The following is an 8705-nucleotide window of genomic DNA, read 5'->3' on the forward strand; positions in this document are numbered from 1 at the left end:
GGTCATGTCGTCCAAGCCCGGTGAGCATAGAACCCTTCTCTGGAAGCCGATCAAGACATTACATCAGAAAACAGAATAGGAGTACTAAATATTTATACCCGCTTTGGTACTAGTTTCTTAATTGAGGCCGACCAGATCAAATCAAGTTGCTTCTCCTCGAAAAAAAGGCATGGTTGCTTCCTCTAAGACATTGATCTAGTCTTTACTTCTCAATTCTGTCAACTGCTCTTGCACAACATGGTTGCTCCTGCCTCCTGGCTACTATATATAGATACCATACACATAGACGATATAACACAAGAACACAGCACTCTTCTTGAAACCAGACATGGGATTGAGAACAGGATTCTGCTGTGCTCTGCTACTGGTGACGCTGCTGCCTCTTTCAGCTAATGGGTCGAGCAAAGTTAGATATGCTTTCCCTTTTTTATATAGAAGAGTTAACTTCGTATCGTTTCTGCATTAAATCGGCTTGTTCTGATACTATTAATTTCTCGACCGCCACGTCAGCTCTACATCGTTTATATGGGGGACAAGAAGCATGATGATCCATCTGTGGTCACCTCGTCGCACCATGACCTACTAACCTCTCTTCATGGGAGGTACTAGCCTCTAGTAATTCACGTTACATATTGTTACCACGAAGCACAAGTGATCGCTAACATTTTTGTTTTATTTGGCAACAGCAAGGATGAAGCCTTGAAGTCGATAGTTTACAGTTACAAGCACGGATTTTCAGGTTTCGCCGCAATGCTCACTGAATCTCAAGCTGAGGCCCTAGCAAGTAAGTACTGTCGATCTTCAGATGGCATATTTATATATTACATCCACATATATAATTAACCTATACCTCCGAATGTAGAGTTCCCTGATGTTGTGAGTGTGAAGCCTAATACCTTTCACAAATTAACTACACACAACTCGGAGCTGGGACTTCCTTGGCCTTGAATATAATCAACCACCACAACAACCAGGCCTCCTCCAAAAAGCAAAATACGGTGAAGATGTAATCATCGGCGTGATCGATTCAGGTTTGCAATCCCACCTCAAGCTTAAATCCAAAACATGAAGAAAAAAACTAAAGATTGGGAAACGTTGACCCCATGCACAACATATGATCGTACTACAACAGGCATATGGCCGGAATCACGAAGCTTTGACGACAACGGTTATGGCCCCGTGCCAGCACGGTGGAAAGGGAAATGCCAGACCGGCCAGGATTTCAACACCACAAGTTGCAACCGGAAGATCATCGGCGCGCGGTGGTATGGCCGTGGCATCTATAAATCACCTAGGGACCAAAGCGGACACGGCACACATGTCGCCTCGACGATCGCAGGCGTGGAGGTGCAAGGCGTGAGCTACGGGGGCTTAGGCACCGGCATGGCACGTGGTGGGGCACCGCATGCGCGGCTTGGTATCTACAAGGTCTGCTGGTTGGGTGCAAGTTGCCCTGACGCAGCGATCCTTGCGGCCATCGACGATGCCATACATGACGGCGTGGACGTCCTGTCAATCTCGATAGGAGGGGCCGGTCTTGAGTTCTACTTTACGTTGCATGCTGTGCAGAGAGGGATCTCTATTGTGTTCGCCGCTGGGAACGATGGGCCCGTGCCACAGACGTTGTCAAACTCTGTACCGTGGGTCACGACAGTGGCCGCTAGCACGATTGACCGGGCTTTCCCCACCCTGATATCGCTCGGGAACAAAGAAAAACTCGTGGTAAGTACAAACAATCTTCAAATAATTATTTTTATGTGAGATCAATAGTTGGAAAGGGAAAATCAACTCTGATCGCATCTATGATGCACTCTAGCGTGCACAGGGATGATCAATCATATTATTTTTACAAAAATATAACTTATTCGGCTGAGGTCGTTGAAACTAACGATAAGAATGTATAGCTCGTCCCTAAAGCTTTCCTTAGTTCCTTTAATTATAGTAGTTTCTTCACTTATCTGCTTGATTTGAAAATGAAGGGGCAATCTCTTCCCAACAATACATCTGTGATCAGCAACGACTTTAAGGACCTTGTAGATGGCGGGAGGGGATTATAGACATTAACGTTGCGTGAGCCCTAAACGCCCCAGCCTCCCTTAACTCCCCAGCCCTAAACGCCGCCGCCGCCGCCTTTAGCGCCGCCGGGGCAAAGACCCTCGGGGCGTGGCGGCGGCGGGGGCCCTTCCTCGTCGACGCCTGGTGGACAGCGGCCGGATCCCCTTCCTCGACGCATGGCGGGCGCGCGGATGGGTTGGGCGGCGGCGGCCTGCGCTGCGCCCCCTTCTCCCGTCGGCTCTCCTCGGCCGGCGCGGTTGGGATGGGCGGCGGCGGCCAGCACTGCGGCCTCCCTCCTCCCGTCGGCTCTCCGCAGCACTCCGACAGGGGCTGGTGGTGGGCGGCGGCCAGGCTCATGGCCTGCGCCAATTTCCCCCCGCCTCTCGCCGGTGAGTGGAGGCGATCTTGGGCTTCACCCGCGACACGAGGTCGCCCGGGGCAGCAGCCTTGGGTAAGACGGTGGAGGTGGCCCTCTTCTTCGCCGGAGAGGGTTGGCCTGCGGTTGGTGGTGGTGGATCTATCGATCTATCACCGCGTTCCGGCGGCGAGATGGAGATGCTTGGAAGCCGGCGACGGAGTCACCGGTGGAGGGTTGGAGTGGCCAGCCCGGGATGGTCGCCGACGTGGGGGTCCGACCTGAATAAAGGCGGTGGTCCTAGGGTCTCTCTTGCGTGAAGAGGAAGACCTACCGGAGGCCTCGGACTCGTGATCTAGCCGGAGTGTTGAGTTCCGGAAGGCTCCGCCGGCGAATGTAACAGTGCTTTTTGCCTGGAGTTTGCTGGATCGGTGGTATTCGGTCGTGCGCACCCATGCTTTTATTCCGACCGATTGGTTCTGGAGGGAGCGGCGCGAAGCTCTTTTTCTGTGTTGACATCAAGTGACTATTGGTCCATGATGAAAGTCGGAAGAAGAGAAGTTCATGAAGGCCGGAGGGGAGGACTAGCTAAGGGAGGTTCAAGTCTCCGCGTTGTTGAGGGACTTGCTTGGTGTTCCGGGCTTCACAGCAGCGGTATGAAAGTGGGGGCGACAACACAGGTGAAGTTCAGAGTCCTACCTTTCAGGGTGAAAACCCAAGGTCTGGCCTTAACTGGTTGTGCCTGGCAATGACCTTGTTGGAGACATTGTTTTGAGAGCGGGGACTATCTTCAGGGTGAAAACCTAAGATCGTTGATCGGGCGACGATGGTGTTCGCGCACTATTCCCTTCTTGGAGGCGTCGTTTTTGGAGATTCTGTATTTCAGGTGTTGTCTTGGCGGTGGATGTATTGCTGTTGTTAGGCCCGAGATACTGTAGCGGGACTTTTGTTTCTTAGTTTTTTTTTTTTTTTGGCTGTGTGCATCCGTAGTGCCATTAGGGTGGTGCGTTGTTGCAGAGGCTGGGTGTAATTGGTATCGTTTTGATATTAATATATTCCCTTTATCGAAAAAAAGATGGCGGGAGGTAACAAAATAAGGCAGTCACTGGTCACATGTTTATTTTGCAGTTCATCACGACTCAACACTATATGCAACTTAAAACTTTTGTGCAGCTGCGACGCAGAATCAGTGGCGTCGATCAACGTCACTGGCAAAATTATCCTGTGCTATGCACCAGCTGATGCGAAAGACATGCCGCCCACGGAAGCACTTCCCAAGGCCATAAAGCTTGCCATCAAGGCTCGCGCGAATGGTCTTATCTTCGCACAGTACACTATCAACCTCCTTGAAATCCTGGGCTTGTGCGATGGCATTATGCCCTGCGTAGTGGTGGATTTTGAGATTGCACAAAGAATCTCATCGTATATCCAAGTGGCAGGGTGAGAGCGCAACTGTCGCATTGTCCGAAACAGAATGAAAGTGTTTTTTTTCTTTCTTTCCCTGAGTTTTCATATATGTCTTCTTGTGGCATGCCAGGAGTCCGGTGATGAAGGTCTTGCCTACGGCAACGGTTGTTGGAAATGGGGTGCTGTCACCGAGGGTTGCCTCTTTCTCGTCGAGAGGGCCAAGCACTCACTTCCCCGGCATACTCAAAGTATATATCAGTATCTTTATTAGGACAATATACAACATATAATATCCGCAAACAATCTACTTGCGGCCATTATGTGGCCTCTAAAACCTTCATATATATGTCTGTACAGCCCGACGTGACTGCACCCGGTGTCAGCATCTTGGCGGCCCAGCGCGGCTCCTACGTGTTCAAATCCGGAACATCCATGGCATGCCCTCATGTCTCAGCGGTCACCGCGCTGCTCAAGTCGGTTCATCCTCACTGGTCGCCTGCCATGATCAAGTCTGCCATTGTCACCACAGGTACGCACACCAAGAGCGTAGAAAAAAATTTCTGCCAAATAAGTCATTGTAAGCTATGACTAACTCAGAATATATTTTTGGAATACCTTTGCAGCTTCCGTGACCGATCGTTTTGGTATGCCGATCCAAGCAGATGGGGTTCCGAGGAAACTGGCTGATCCGTTCGACTTTGGCGGTGGCCACATGAACCCGGACAAGGCTGTTGACCCGGGCTTGGTTTACGACATGGATGGGATGGAATACAACGACCTCTTTAATTGCATCATGGGGTTGTTAAATGACTGCGAGTCCTACCAACTGGCTCTCAATCTCCCATCAATTGCCGTGCCAAACCTCAAGAACCAGGTCACTGTGCAGCGCACAATCACGAACGTGGGGCCAGTCGAAGCAAGCTACCAAGCAGATGTTGAAGCTCCTGCAGGGGTAGATGTTTCCGTGGAGCCATCGGTTATCAGTTTCACTGCCGGTGGTGAAAAAAGCGTGGCATTTAAGATAACGTTTACAGCAAAGCAGAGAGTGCAAGGTGCGTATACATTTGGAAGTTTGACATGGTCCGACCAAAGTGCGCACTCGGTGAGAATTCCTATTGCTGTACGGACTGTGATAGAAGACTTCGTGGCTGATACATCTTAAATTCTTCCGCTTGTATGCTTGTGTAAGATAAGAGTTTATTCCTGAACTGTGTGTAAAATAAGAGTTGGGGACCCTGGAAATGTATTTGTATTTTATTATGAAACTTAACTTTCTGCATGAATAAAGTATAAAGAGTATTTGTTTGTCAGGAGATCGGGTTTCAATCATTTATGATTTATTGGTGTCAAATTCTGCATTTGCTTATATGATTTTACAGAACTAATAAATGAATGTTAACGAAAACAAATTGGGCTAGATCACGCATATGAATACATCTATACTTCTTAGCGATTCAGAGAGAGATTCTACGAGGGACGCAACTGAGAAGGTCTTGCAACTCCGTAGAGATGAAAAGGTGAAATGGGCGCAACAAGCGAATGTAAAACATGTTCAAGAAGATGGTAATAACACTAAATATTTTCATCTCATTGCTAATGAAAAACATAGGAGGAAAACGATCTTCCAACTTGAACAAGATGAAGGAACCATCATAGGGAAAGAGAATCCAAAAAACTATATTACTGACTTCTATAAGAAATTATTTGGAGCACCGGATCGAAATGATTTCACTCTCATAGAAATCCACATACATGATATACGACAGATTTTGCAGAAGAAAATACAATCTTGCCGACCGCATTCATAGAGAATGAGGTCATGACACTATTTTGCAAATGGAAAAGAAGAACAAAGCACCAAGTCTTGAAGGTTTCCAGCTGAGTTCTACCAAGTATGTTGGGCACTAATTAAGAAGGATCTAATGAACATGTTTGATATGTTCCATGGTGGAGATCTTCCTTTATTTTATCTAAATTTTGGAACCATCATTTGCTCCCCAAAAAAGAGAATGCTATCCAGATTCAACAATGTAGACCCATTTTCTTAATTTGAGTCTTAAGACATTCACAAAAGTAGGAACAAATTGTGCAACTAGACTCGCGCATAAAGTTATTCAGCCAACTCAAATAGCATTCGTACAAGCCGACACATTCTTGAAGGAGTTGTCATCCTTTATGAGATCATTCATGAGCTAGAGAGAAAAAGCAAGATGGGGTTCTCTTAAAATAGACTTTGAGAAAGCCTACGATAAAGTGAACTGGTATTTTTACAACAAGCTTTACTGATGGAAGATTTCTATCCTAAGTGGTGTAAATGGGTTCATGAATTTGTTAGTAAAGACAGCGTTAGAATTCGTGTTAATGATGCGATTGAAGACAATTTTCAAACGGAAAAAGGTCTTCAACAGGGAGAGCCCCTTTCGCCTTTGCTTTTTTAATATCGTGGAAGATATGCTAGCTATTCTCATTGCTAGGGCAAAAGAGGATGGTCAATTTAATGGTTTAATACCCCATATAGTGGACAGGGATTATCTATTTTGCAATATGCCGATGACACTATCTATTCACGAAGCATGATTTTGAGAAGGCACTAAATATGAAATTATTTCTTTGTATCTTCTATTTTGGTCGAACTACTGAGGCGCAAGATCAGTATAGAGATATGTTTGGTTGCGGCACTGTAATGTAACCCGAGCGATTACCGCGGCACTGTGATGCATCCAACAATACCAAAACAAAAAAATTGTGGACTACTAGAAATCAATTTACTTATTTTTTGAGTAAACACTGAGCGCTTCCATGGTCTCGACATAAGCGAATGTCACATAGTTGTCGCTATCGTAGTAGTATCTTTGAGGGGCATATGCCCACTTGGCGACCAACGTTTTCTTATCATGGTCGATAAGTACCACATTGTTATTATCAGATCATATTAGGCGGTGCCCATAAAACGACGATGAAGATGAATTTCACGTCAACACGTATTTGCCATACACGAAGTGCTGCTGTGGGTCCTCGAAGCTGTACCGGTGGATCTATCGCTTTCCCTCCACTAGAACCCACACGTCGGGCCACACAACGTAGCCAAGCCTTCCGTGCACCTCCGTCAGGCGGCATTGGTCGTGCCGGGCTAGTACGGGTGTGGTGGTGGAGATGACAATGTCATCAGTGAGATCGAATGACACGATCTTCGCGGCGGCGCCCCTTGTGATGGTAACCCAATATGTCATGCCATGGACGATGATAACACCGGCTTCGAGTTTGCACATGGCACCACTAGGCCCAGCCGACACTTCCTGCCAAGTGGTGTTCCCCAGTGTGAACACATGAACGGCATGGAAGTCGTACAGCCGTTCATAGCTGCAGGGGACGTGCACGATCTTGAACTGCCCCGTGGTCGGGTGGTATGTGAAGTTGTATGCATCGTGCCAGTCCTCCCATCCATGCCTTTCGATGAAATTGGCGGCGCACCGCAATGTAACCCGAGTGATTACTGTGGTACCGTGATGCATCCAACAATACCAAAACAAAAAAAAAATGTGGACTACTAGAAATAAATTTACTTATTTTTTGAGTAAACCCTGAGCGGCTCCATTTTTTTCGAAAAAGGGCGCTTTATTACTTAAAGTTTGACGTAATACACCCGGCCTCTGCATAGCTAGGATGCACACAGTCGTTCCAGGTTACAATCCAAACACAAATAGTTCAACACCAAATAGGGATATAAAGCTAACAAGCATATCAACTGAGCGGCTCCATGGTCTCGACATAAGCGAATGTCACATAGTTGCCGCTATCGTAGTAATACCTTTGAGGCGCATATGCCCACTTTGCGACCAACGTCTTCTTATCCTGGCCGATAAGTACCACGTCGTTATTGTCGGATCCAACTAGGCGGTGCCCATAAAACGACGACGACAACGAATTGCACGTCAACACATATTCGCCATACACAAAGTGCTGCCGTGGGATACCTTCCTCGAAGCTGTACTGGTGGATCCATCGCTTTCCCTCAACTAGAACCCACACATCAGGCCACACGATGTAGCCAAGCCTTTCATGCACCTCCGTCAGGCGGCAGTGATCATGCCGAGCTGGTACGGGTGTGGTGGTGGAGATGACACGGTCATCAGTGAGATCGAATGACACGATCTTCGCGGCGGCGCCCCTTGTGATGGTAACCCAGTATGTCATGCCATGGATGCTGAGGACACCGGCTTCGAGCTTGCACATCGCACCACTAGGCCCAGCCGACACCTCCCGCCAAGTGGTGTTCCCTAGCGTGAACACATGAACGGCATGGAAGTCGTACACTCGTTCGTAGCTGCAGGGGACGTGCACGACCTTGAACTGCCCCGTGATCGGGTGGTATGCGAAGCTGTATGCGTCATGCCAGTCCTCCCATCTATGCCTTCCGATGAAATTGGCGGCGCACGGCATCGGTGGGAGGGACATCGTCTCGCCGGTGGACGGGTTGGCCACGGTGATGGCGCCGCCCATGATATCCCCTCTGTCGTACATGCAGAGCAGCCCGTTGCAGGAGGCGATAAGGTGATAGTGTGTCCGAGGCCTCCACAGCTCGGTGCAGCTGCCCGTGGAGGACGGCGACAGGTCGTCGGCGACGTATGCGACGGCCTGACTGCGGCTCCAGATGAGGAGCTTTGGGGTGCTCCGCGTCTCCGTGATGCGGTTGTTGACGACGTCGCGCCAGCGCCGGCAGACGTGGCGGGCACGGCGCCGGCGGCTATGCGGGAGACGCTGCAGGATCTCCACCAACACGTCCGTGGAGATCCGATCCATGGCCAATGGCTCCGCTAGCTGTTTCTTTTGCTTCCTTCTCGTACTTGTCCTTTTAATACGGACGGGATCGATCTGATTCCATATATCC

The 8705-nt window shown here is 48.6% G+C and overlaps 1 pseudogene; it reads left to right on the forward strand.

Moving 5' to 3' along the window:
- Window positions 1–316: 316 nt before the first annotated feature.
- On the forward strand, window positions 317–5069 carry LOC124646521 (annotated as a pseudogene).
- Window positions 5070–8705: the final 3636 nt, after the last annotated feature.

This window comes from Lolium rigidum, chromosome 4, assembly GCF_022539505.1.
Source record: "Lolium rigidum isolate FL_2022 chromosome 4, APGP_CSIRO_Lrig_0.1, whole genome shotgun sequence".
In the NCBI taxonomy this organism is placed as follows: domain Eukaryota; kingdom Viridiplantae; phylum Streptophyta; class Magnoliopsida; order Poales; family Poaceae; genus Lolium; species Lolium rigidum.